The sequence below is a fragment of the Chlorocebus sabaeus genome, chromosome 16 (genome assembly GCF_047675955.1).
Source record: "Chlorocebus sabaeus isolate Y175 chromosome 16, mChlSab1.0.hap1, whole genome shotgun sequence".
In the NCBI taxonomy this organism is placed as follows: Eukaryota; Metazoa; Chordata; class Mammalia; order Primates; family Cercopithecidae; genus Chlorocebus; species Chlorocebus sabaeus.
In genome coordinates this window covers 41,320,863-41,332,886 of record NC_132919.1, presented here as the reverse complement: position 1 = coordinate 41,332,886, position 12,024 = coordinate 41,320,863, and the positions used below count along the sequence as shown (strand labels likewise).

The 12,024-nt window shown below is 44.5% G+C and overlaps 1 protein-coding gene and 1 long non-coding RNA gene across 3 annotated transcripts in view; one reads left to right on the top strand and one right to left on the bottom strand.

Moving 5' to 3' along the window:
* Positions 1 to 576: 576 nt before the first annotated feature.
* Positions 577 to 11,978, bottom strand: LOC140708654 (uncharacterized). Of its 2 annotated transcripts, XR_012088810.1 has the most exons (3): positions 11,635 to 11,953; positions 6,446 to 6,578; positions 577 to 5,735 (listed from the first exon to the last, which is right to left on the bottom strand). It is a non-coding gene; the product is annotated as an uncharacterized lncRNA (long non-coding RNA). The 2 variants fall into 2 exon arrangements; XR_012088809.1 differs by having other exon boundaries at positions 577 to 6,578; positions 11,635 to 11,978.
* Positions 11,940 to 12,024, top strand: part of AKAP1 (A-kinase anchoring protein 1) — a 36,242-nt gene continuing 36,157 nt past the window's right edge. The window contains exon 1 of the mRNA XM_037993501.2: positions 11,940 to 11,957. The gene's annotated coding sequence lies outside the window, so the exon portion shown is untranslated. The remainder of the gene's footprint in view (positions 11,958 to 12,024) is intronic.

The window sequence follows — 12,024 nt, the reverse complement described above, 5'->3', positions numbered from 1 at the left end:
GGCCAAGGCAAGAGGATAGCTTGAGCCTAGGAGTTCAAGACTTGCCCGGGCAACATAGGGAGACTTTGTCTCGACCCAAAAAAAAAAAAAAAAAAAAAAAAAAAATAGCCCGGTGTGACAGCTCATGCCTGTAGTCCCAGCTACTCAGGAGGCTGAGGTGGGAGAATCACTTGAACCCAGGAGGTTGAGGCTGCAGTGAGCCATGAATGCACCACTGCACTTCAGCCTGGGTGACAGAGTCAGACCCTGTCTCAAAACAAAACAAAACAGAACAGAACAACCTTGCAAACACAAACAAATGATGTCTTTTCCATGTCTGGCTCTGATCGTCGTTCATATAGATAAATTTTGGAATTCTGAATTCGTCACTTACCATTTTATTTTTTTAAATTTCCATGCTACCATACAGTAATAATAATTGTCATTTTTAGCAATTGCATGATATTCCAACACGTATTTATTTGTATCATAACTTAGCTAACCATTCCTTTACTATCAGACATTTAAGCTGCTTCTCTATTTTTAGTTGCCCTAAGGAGCTTGATATGTATGGACTTTGCTTTTGTTTTGAACCAATTCCCTTGGGATAATTTTCTGGAAGTCTGGTTATTGGGTCACAGGATATGAACTTTTTTTTTTTGAAAAGGAGTCTCGCTCTGTCGCCCAGGCTGGAGCGCAGTGTGCGGATCTCGGCTCACTGCAAGCTCCGCCTCCCGGATTTACGCCATTCTCCTGCCTCAGCCTCCCAAGTAGCTGGGACCACAGGCGCCCGCCACCTCACCCGGCTAGTTTTTTGTATTTTTTAGTAGAGACAGGGTTTCACCGTGTTAGCCAGGATCGTCTCCATCTCTTGACCTCGTGATCCCAAAGTGCTGGAATTACAGGCTTGAGCCACCGCGCCCGGCCGAGATGAACGTTTTTTATGTCTCTTGTTAATGATTACTAAATTGCTTCCCAAAAGGTCGAACAAATTCATAAAGCCATGCCCCAACTCCATGACATAACTGCTGAGGTTTTCAGGGAGGGGCAGACAATACTAGAAGTCTGTTGGGTTTTCCCATGACAAATCAATAAATGACTCCAAATATATGTCATATTACCTTACCTAAGAAGAAAGGCAAGAAGTGTATTAATAAGAATAGTATTATGGTACTGCTCGACCATCTCGTCCTCTACGGGTCAGCACTTTCCTTGCATTTTTTCTATTACAGAATTCTATAATTCTAATATATATTCAATAATTCTCAAATAACCCTAGGAAGTTAGATCTTGCTGCTCCTCAGTTCACAGATGAGATGAGGGTGGGAAGAGAGGTTTAATGCCTTGCCCAAGGGTTACACAGTCAGTTAGTATTGTAATGTGGATTTGAACCCTGTATTGTTGGGCTTTAAAATTTTATTATTTCATCTTTTTTAAAAACTTAAAAAAATTTTTTTTTTGTTTTCTTTTTTCTTTGCTGCTTGAATCAGAATGAACCCTGTGTTTTACAACTGCTGCTATGCTATCAGGTTGGTGCAAAAGTGATTGTGAGTTTTGCCATTACACTTTACTTTTTTTTTTTGAGACAAAGTCTTGCTCTGTCACCCAGGCTGGAGTGCAGTGGCACGACCTTAGCTCACTGCAACCTCTGCCTCCCAGGCTCAAGCGATTCTCCTGTCCGAGCCTCCCTGGTAGCTGGGATTACAGGTGTGTGCCACCATGTCCAGCTAATTTTTGTATTTTTAGTAGAGACGGGGTTTCACCATGTTGCCAGGCTGGTCTCGAACTCCTGACCTCAAGTGATCCACCCACCTTGGCATTCCAAAGTGCTGGGATTACAGGCGTGAGCCCCCATGCCCAGCCTTATAGTTTACTTTCAATGGCAAAACCTGCAATTACTTTTGCACCAACCTAATAAATTTCACACCACTGATTCCTAAAGCAGTCCCAAAATCTCACCAGCTAGGTGCCTCCTAATTCATAAATTGGCTGTAAAATGGAATATGACACAATAGATGCAATAGGTTACAGATGTCCACAATGTCCTGCTGCTTCTCCCATCAAGAGGTGGTCTATTGACCCTCCCCTTAAGTCTGGGCTGGCCTGTGACTATTTTTGACCAATAGAATGCAGCATCACTACATCACACCCAGACTTAGGTTTAACAGTTTCAGTGTTCACCTTTTTGGAGCCCCAAGCCACTACGTAAAGAGGACCAGTCTTTCTAGAGAGACCACAGAAGAAAGAAATGTGTGGCCAGCCCAGCTTTTTCAGCCATCACTGCTGAGGCTCTAGACATGATTGTCACCATCTTGGATCCTCTATCCTCAGTTAAGTCACCCAGTTGGCAACATGTGGAACAGAAACAAACCATCCCTGATGAGCTAAGAATCAGCTGTTGTTTTAAATGCTGTTAAATATTGAGGTGCTCTGTTATGCAACAAAAATAACTGAAGAAATAGGGTTTATTTTGGTGAAAACCAGATGCAGAAAGAGTATCAGCAATATGTCCAGTCCTCCCAAACCCTAACACAAGCAGAATAAAACTCACTGACATTTACCACTTCTCATGCCACCTAGCACTTAACCTCTATCATGACACTGACTCTGCTGCACCCAGCCTTAACTTATGTACATGTCTCCCTTCCCTACCAGATTAGGTGTAAATTACCTTGGTAACCACAGCCTTTTACACAAGGCCTGGCACAAAAGAGTTGCTTAATACATATTTGTTGAATGAACTTTGACTTACTCTTGATTGATTGATGAAAGCACTTGAAATGGAATGATAGCTCTTATTTTTTGTGCTCAGCATTGTGCAAAGTATTTTATATAGATTATTTCATTTAATCTTCACATTGATCCCAAGAAATAGGTCCTATGATTATCTTCATTTCACAGATGAGGAAACTAAAAGGCCAGGTAACTTGCTTGAGGTCACACTGCTAGGGGCCAGCACAGATTCAAACCCCATTTTGCAAAGAGAAAGTATTTTCTTATAAAACATTTCAATCACACAAATAACTATAGAGATGAATACAACACACACCAATGTAATTCTGCTTCCGCAAAGCCTTAACCTTTTATATTTGCTTCGTCTTTATAATGCTTTTAAATAAATAAAATACTACAGATTCGGGTTAAGTTCCTTGTGTACTTGCCATTGGGAGGGTACACAGTGAACTTCAACTGATCTATATCCTTCTCTTCTTCCTTTATCCTTGATCCCAAGATAACTATCAACCTGAATCTGGTGACACTCATGACAGGCAACTCAGGCCTGTTTTTGTTTTTTCAATATATGCATGCATTCACAGGCAATGTTTTGTGGGTGTTAAAAAACGACATAGAAGGAATCATATTGTTTACACCCTTCCGTGCCCGAAATGACTTTTTCTCAGTCAATAAATACATTTTTGAGATTCATCCATGTTAATATATGTAGCTTTTTGATGCTATGTAATATTTCACTGTAGGACTACACCATAATTTATTGTCATTCACCTGTTGATGGACAGTGTTTCCAAAAAGAAATTTTTTTTGTTGCTATTACAAACAATGTCTCAATGGACATTTGTATACATGTCTCCCTAAGCAGATCAGTAACAGTTTCCACGTAGGAGTCCAGTTGCTGGACTGCAGTTTACACACATTTTTAAGTCTACTAGAGTTTTCCCAAATTGTTGTGCAAAGTGGTTGTACTGATTAATATTCCCAGAGTCCAGTTTCTTAAACACTATGCAATTGTCTTTTTTTTTTTAGACAGGGTCTCACTCTGTTGCCCTGGCTGTGGAATGCAGTCGTGCGATCACAGCTCACTGCAGCTTTGATCTCCCAGCCTCAAGTGATTCTCCCGCTTCTACCTCCCAAGTAGCTGGGACTACAGGTGCATGTCATCACGCCCAAATAATTCATTTTATTTTTATTTTTAGTAGAGACGAGGTTTCACTATGTTGCCCACACTGGTCTCGAACTCCTGAATTCAAGCAATCCTCCCACTTCAGCCTCCCAAAGCACTGGGATTATAGGCATGAGATACCGCACCCAACCGTAAGCAAAAATCTTGATATCAGTTCTAGGGTTGTCACCAAACAAGTGTTTTTAAAGTATTTGTGCTGGGCAAGGCAATACTTTAGGCTTCTGCAGCAATTAAATGAATGAAGCCATTGCAGTGTGTGCACAAAATCCTAAGAGGTCTGGTTGGTTGTGTCATGGCAGATAGCCCTAGCTCTGTTAGGACTCATCCCCAACTACAAAAGTGTCTCAGAGGGTCATGCAGGTCAAGCCCTGCACATGGAAATCCAACCCAAGGGCAAGTAGGGGCCGACATCCAGGCTGGGCTTCTGCACTCCACTCACTATGAAGCTTCGCACAGGACTGTGCCTGTCTAGGGAGTGGAACACCTGTTGCCTAATTTGCATAATGCCACTGAATAGGCTCATGGCAGTCCCAGGTAGAACGCATTCATCTGTGGGAAACTGGTGTGCCTGATCAAACGGGAGACAGAGATTACTAAGAAATTTGCTAGGTTTTAGAATAGGTAAAGCCAGAAAATGGTTCCAGAGGAATAGCAGGGGGTGTGTGGAGGTTGGTGGCAATGGGAAATTTGGGTGCAGTGTCCAAGCTCTCACATTGCTATGTACTCTGACCCATCACTCCTGGCAGTAGGTCACCTTGGCCAAATGTCTCATCCCCAGGGAAGCTCCTGTCTCCCTGCAGTTCTGTGAGACTTCTGGGTCTTGCTGTTTCAGACCATCTCAGCTGCACCTGTGTGCCTAAGGGTATGAAAACTAACGAAATAAATATGGTACATGAGATTACAAACCTCACCCAGAAAGGGTTCACTGCAGTTTCCCTCCAGATTCAAGCAATTCAAATGCCCATACACAGGCATCCAGCATGGTTGGGTGGCCTCCAGGAGGATCTCAATAGTTGGACCAGAAGATATCTCCCATGGAATCAAATGAGGTAAGTAACACTGTTTGATGATTTAATTGCTTCTCTATATGCATGAACCTTGCTGTAGTTAAAGGACCTAAATTGGCTGTGGACAGAACTTCACCCTACCTGAAAGAGTCTGCAGAGTTTCTTAGGCTCCATTTCTAAACTAAATTGCAATTGGAAGAAGCTGAGAAGAATGGAGAGGGCTCTGGGAAGCTGGGAAATATGGCCAACCATATTCCTGACAACCACCTATTAAACAGAACCAGAATCAGGATCTTAAATAGCTAGCTAAAAAATTCTCAAGTAGTATGTGGTGGTAATGATGCCTGGCCCCTTCATCACAGCCCCTTGGATGGGGCTCCTGCCCCGGGAAGCCAGGGCACCTGAGGTTCAGAGGGGAGGCAGGGGACAGCCCTCTTTTATCACATTCTGAATGACATCACATTCCCTTTTACCAACTGCTGTCCATGGTTCAAGAAAGAAGGGCACTGTGTTAATTTCCTAGGGCCTCTGTAACAAAATACTGCAAACTGAGTGGCTTAAGACAGCAGAAATTTATTGTATCACAGTTCTAGTGGGAAGAAGTCCAAATCAAGGTGTCAGCAGGGCCATGCTCCCTCTCTGAAACCTGTAGGGGAATCCTTCCTGGCCTCTTCCTTACTTCTGGTGGCTTGCTGGCAATCTGGCATTCTTTGGCTTATAGATACATTAATTCAATTCTCCGTCTTCACATGGTGCCGTCTCTGTGTCTCCCTGCCTTCACATGGTTGTCTTCTGTTTTTTTGAGACGGAGTCTCGCTCTGTCGCTCAGGCTGGAGTGCAGTGGCACGATCTCGGCTCACTGCAAGCTCTGCCTCCCAGGTTCATGTCATTCTCCTGCCACAGCCTCCCAACTAGCTGGAACTACAGGCGCCCACCACCACGCCCGGCTAATTTTTTTGTATTTTTAGTAGAGATGGGGTTTCACCATGTTAGTCGGGATGGTCTTGATCTCCTGACCTTGTGATCCGCCTGCCTCAGCCTCCCAGAGTGCTGGGATTACAGGCTTGAGCCACCGTGCCAGACCAAAACATCATTTGCCCAGGCTGGAGTGTGATGGCACCATCACAGCTCACTGCAGCCTCAACCTTTTAGGCTCAAGTGATCCTCCCACCTCAGCCTCCCAAGTAGTTAGGATCACAGGCACATGCCACCATGCTGCGCTAATTTTTTGTATTTTTAGTAGGGACAGAGTTTCACCGTGTTAGCCAGGATGGTCTCAATCTCCCGACCCTGTGATCCACCCGCCTCGGCCTACCAAAGTGCTGGGATTACAGGCGTGAGCCACCGTGCCCGGCCTGGTTGTCTTCTTATAAAGATGCCAGTCACATTGGAATAGGGGTCTAATCTATCCCAGGATGACTTCAGCTTAACTAACGACATTTGCAACAGCCCTGTTCCCACATAAGGTCACATTCGGAGGTACTGAGGGTTAGGGTTTCAACATTCTTTTTGAAGGGACATAATTCCACCCATAACAGACCTGTTTCTGTAGAAACTGCTCCCGTGGTCTTTGGATTTGCCTCCAGTGGCAGTATAGTGAGTTGGTTAATCCATGGGTTCCAAGTCAGATTGCTTGGGTGAAAATCTTGCCATTGCTGTTGTGTGACTAAGGTCTGTGAAACAGAAATACCATGACACAGATTGCTGTGATACAGAAATAAATACAGATAACAAGAGTATCTACTATTTGAGGTTGATGGAGTATTAGGATAAAGGACTCTGCATGGTGCTGGGCATTAAGTGCTCATTAAACCTTAGTTACTTAAGTGCCATTAGTATTGTTATTCCCCAGCTCTTTCCATTGACTTTTCTGGGAGTGGGTTATTTATTCTTCCCTGCAGACACACATGGTCCTGGGGCATAACCAAATGCGTCTCCATTTTAAGAGAACTGGGAGTGGGGTGGAGTGTGGGAGGGCTCCTTCAGTGTATACATATAAAGGAGGCAGTTCATCTTTATTAGCACTAAAAAAGTTCTTTATGTAGATGCTTCCAATAGAAAAGTAGGGCATTTCTCAAACATGTGCCCCTGAAATTGGAGGGACTGCCAAGAGAAGAAAACCAGCAGACTAATTTTTTTTTTTTTTTGAGACAGAGTCTTGATATGCCCAGGCTGGAGTGCAGTGGTGTGATTGTAGCTCACTGCAAACTTGAACTCTTGGGCTCAAGCCATCCCTCCCCCTCAGTCTCTGGAGTAGTTAGGACTACAGGAATGCACCACCACATCCAGCTTTTTTTTTTTTTTTTGAGACAGGGTCTCACTCTGTTGCCCAGGCTGCTATGCAGTGGCACAATCACTGTTCACTGCAGCCTCAATCTCCTGGAGTCAAGCAGATCCTCCCACCTCAGCCTCCTGAGTAGCTGGGGCTACAGGCGAGTGTCACCATGCCCAGTTAAGGTTTTTTATTTTTTGTAGAGACAGGGTCTTATTTTGTTGCCTAAGCTGGTATTGAATTCCTAGGCTCAAGCACTCCTCCTGCCTCAGCCTCCCAAAGTGTTGGGATTATAGGTGTGAACCACTGCACCTGGCCATATATTGAGCTAATTTCTAAAATTTTCTGTAGAGATACAGTCTTGCTACATTGCCCATGCTGCTCTTGAACTCCTAGCCTCAAGGGATCTTCCTGCCTTGCCTCTCAAAGCTCTGGGATTACAGGTATGAGCCACTGCGCCCAGCTCAAAACTAGCTAACTGTTTTTTGTTTTTGTTTTTTTCTTTTTGTTTTTTCTTTTTTTGAGACAGAGTCTCACTTTGTTGCCTGGGCTACAGTGCAGTGGTGTGATGATAGCTTATTACAGCCTCAACCTCCTGGACTCAAGCAATCCTCCCGCCTCAGCTCTGCAAGTAGCGAGGACTAAAGGCAATTACCAGCCTATTTAGCTAAATTTTAAAATTTTTGTAGAGATGGGGTTTTGCCATTTTGTCCAGGCTGGTCTTGAACTCCTGGGCTCAAGCGATCCTTCTGCCATGGCCTCTCAAAGTGCTGGGATTAGATGCATGAGAACCAGCTACCTTTTTAAAAGAGACTCACAACATGACATTTACCTTGATGGATTTTCCCATGGTCCTGTGTCAAGCCCTCACTAAGCTTTAAAACAGGTTCAGAAACTTCACCATGTTCAAGTCCCAGAACTGAAAGCTGACTCATACTAAAAATATTCACATGATGTACAAGATACAAAAAATGAGAGAGGGTAGGTTATGTAATTTATAATGATAAAAATGTATTGGTGGACCAGTGCCTTTCATCGGTCCGATCACGGCTTCTCTCCTTAGTGAGAATGATCAGAAGGCTGCTGGGTGGGTACAGAGTCACAGTGAGAGGATTGGGTCATATAATTTAAATGAATAATAGCACTGGGTTCAGATCTGACCAGTTTGACTTCTCAGAGAGCCCAGCTTCTTGATTAAATGAGACTGGATACCTTCTTCCTTTCACAGACACTTACTACTTCTTCTATTTTTATTTTTTGGTCTCCTTTGAATCCTTCTATTTTTTACCTTCTCATTCTGGCTGACATGTTCCTTTTTGGATGAAATGTTTTGCTCTATTCACCAGATTCTAATTTTTTGTTGTTGTTAAGGTCAGGATTAGAGTCTGATAGAAATGATCCATAACTAATCTGAACAGAAAAATGCCATATTTATAAGACCATGCAAATGATTTCAGGGTGTTGTGGACATCCTTGATGTCCCAGGTTAAATTCCCATGCATCCTAGGTTAAAATTCCTGCCTTAAGCAGACCTTGCCCATTTTTGAGCTGACAAAGCTGAAGCCTAACAATGTTATCTTATTTTCCTCATGGCCAAGTTCTTAGGCTCACCTTCCATCCTCATCTCTCTTCTCATTCCTCTACCTACAAATCTTCTATTAGGCCCACCTCAGTGACCTTGGAACTGCTCAGACCTTGTGGATACTTCCTCAACCACATGTACTGGGTTGAGGTCTAATGGTGATTGTAGTCAATCCTATTTTCTCACCTTTCCCCCTTTGACTTGTATCTTGTACTTTCTCTAGTATTCCAGTTAACACGCTCATTCCTTTCTTCCCTCATTCCTTTTTTCTGGCAGGCTGTGCCCATGTCCCCTTGCATTGGGTACGACTGACATATTTCTCTCATTCACCCCGGTCTTTGTCCTTCCTTCTCATATCCATATTCATAGTCCCATCTCCCTCTTTTACTACTCCTTCCATCTCCCTGTTTTTCTTTCCTACCAAAGTTTCCAGGGCTTACATCCCTGGACATAATTTTCTCAGTTTCTTTCTATTCCTACCTGCACTACTGCTAAGCATTTTCTTCTCTTTTCTTTTTTTTTCCCCCCGAGATGGAATCTTGCTCTGTCACCCAGCCTGGAGTGCAGTGGTGCGAGCTCAGCTCACTGCAACCTCTGATCCCGGAGGTTCAAGTGATTCTCCTGCCTCAGCCACCCGAGTAGCTGGGATTACAGGTGTGCACCACGCCCGGCTAATTTTTGTATTTTTAGTAGAGACTGGGTTTCACCATGTTGCCCAAGCTAGTCTTGAACTCCTGACCTCGTGATCCATCGGCCTCAGTCTCCCAAAGTGCTGGGATTACAGGTGTGAGCCACCGTGCCCGGCCTAACATTGTCTTTGTTTAAAATATCTTTTTAAACGTGATTTTCAAACCATATTTGTATTTCCCATTCAGACCACTCCTCTGAGCTCCAGACTTGCATATCCAACCTAATTACCACTTGCACTTCGATGTCACAAAAACAATGGGTCAAAAATGAACCAACACTTCTCTGCCCCCCGTTTTCTCCTTCTCAGGAAGTTGCACCCCAGTTCACATTGTAACTCAAGCCAGAAAAACCATCATTTGTTGTTCCTTTTTCTTTACTACCACCAACATGAGTACGTCTGCTGCTCTTTCAAAATATATCTTAAGTCCAAAGCAGTGTCTTCATCCCCAGAGCATAATCCTTAGCTCAAACTAGCATCATTTCTTACCCGAACCACGTCCAGCATCCTCTTTAACTACTCTCCCTGATTCGACACTGGTCTCCCTCTAATCTGTTCTTCCCACAGCAGCTACAGCTTGCTTTTAAAAACAGAAATTATATTATGTCACTCTCTACTTAACAGCTTCCTATTCATTCAGGAAACACATTTTACTGAACACCCTCTATTTACCAGGCCCTCAAAAATCTCTGCCCTCATGAAATAATGAAGTCTAGACAGGGGTAAGGGTTATGAAGGAAATAAGGGGTGAGGGATGGGGAATTTATGTGTGTTTGCGTGTGTGTGTGTGGTTACAATTTAAAACAGAGAGTCCAGGCCAGGCGCGGTGGCTCATGTCTGTAATCCCAGCACTTTGAGAGGCCAAGGCGGACGGATCACCTAAGGTTAGGAGTATGAGACCAGCCTGACCAGCATGGTGAAACTCCATCTTTACTAAAAATACAAAAAAATTTAGCTGAGCATGGTGGCACGTGCCTGTAGTGGGACTACTCTGGCGGCTGAGGGAGGAGAATCGCTTGAACCCAGGAGGTGGAGGTTGCAGTAAGCTGAGACGGTGCCACTGCACTACAGCCTGGGTGACAGAGACTCCTTCTCAAAAAACAAAAAATAAAATAAAATAAAACAGAGAGTCCAGGGGAGACTTCACTGAGTCTGAGTAGCTGACCTTTGAGCAAAGGACTTGAAAGAGGTGAGAGAGTGAGCTTTGCAGAATATTCCATTTGGAGGGAGGCCCTGAGGTAGAATCATGACTGGCTTTGGGACTGAGCAGAGGAGAATAAAATCCAAGCTTCACTATTTACTGTGGCAAATACTAAGTATTTACTAAGGTAGCCCAGGCCCCTATTCCCCCAAAAAACAAAGACAAGAAACGATCCTCTTTATCTCCTTTCCTGACACGCCCTCCGTCAATACATACCATCCACACTGGTCTTCCAGTTTACCAGAAGTTGCTTCCTACTTTTCCTGTGTTATGCATCTGCTAGGAATACTCCTCCAACCCTTATGCCCACATACAATTTGCAAGGCTGGTTCCTTCTCATCCAATAGGTCTCAGTTTAAATTTCACTTTAGGCCTTTTCTGACCACAGGACCTAAAACAGGGCTCTTTTTCTTTCTTTCCTATGTCAGTTTCCTATTTGTTTCTTTCCTGACATCTACCACACCATGCAATTGGGATTCATATATATGTGAATTTGACTTAAATCTCATTATAGTAAATGGCATCTGTCATTTAAATTTGCATTTGATCACTAGTGAAGATTAAGCATTCTCCCAAGTAATTGTTAGTTCTTAGCATTATCTATTTTCTATATTTTGGCCAAAGAAATGCTCATTTAAAGTCACTTTGTTTTAAGGATGAAAGCAGGGCTGACCAGTCAAAACCCTACCCTCTCCATTTATTTTGGGGGAATTTATTTTCCCAAGTTCCTGGCAGAGATAGTGACTCACCGTGACTTTCTCTGCAAGAATCATTCCACAACCCAAACCAATTCAGAGAAAAGTGTTTCATTTCGATGACATCAAGTTGTAAAAACGGGCAAGAAAGTTGCATTTGAGGAGTACCATGTTTTACCATTACGCAGCTAATTGAGCAATGATTAATGGCCAACTCAATTATACGTTACAAGGAAATGACGGTCACAGGGAAGCTCAAAACCCTGAAGCGAGTGAAGCCCTGATCCTCACCGGCCCCTCTCTGCCTTTTCCAGGGCGCTCTCCGTCCCGAGGCAGGAGATGGCCTGGCTGACCCTTCGAGCCAAGGCGGCAGAACCGGTGCTGGGCTGGCGGGGCAGGGCATCAAATGGTCCTCCGAGTTCTGTATCGTCCCGCCCGGCCCCTCCGCCGGGCACCGACGAGATGACGGCTCCTCTCGCGAGAGCTCGAGCAAGACCCGGCTCGGGGCGGCGGCTGGATGTTAGCCCAGCGCTTTAGACCGCGCCCCCTCTGGCGCAGCTGGCGGAGGCGCGGCGGAGGCACTGCCGCGAGCTGCCGGCGGCGCGCACGCGCAGGTGAGCGGGGCGGGCTCGGGAGCGCGGGGGCACGAGGGCGAGGGGCGGGACCTGCGTCGCGCTGCGG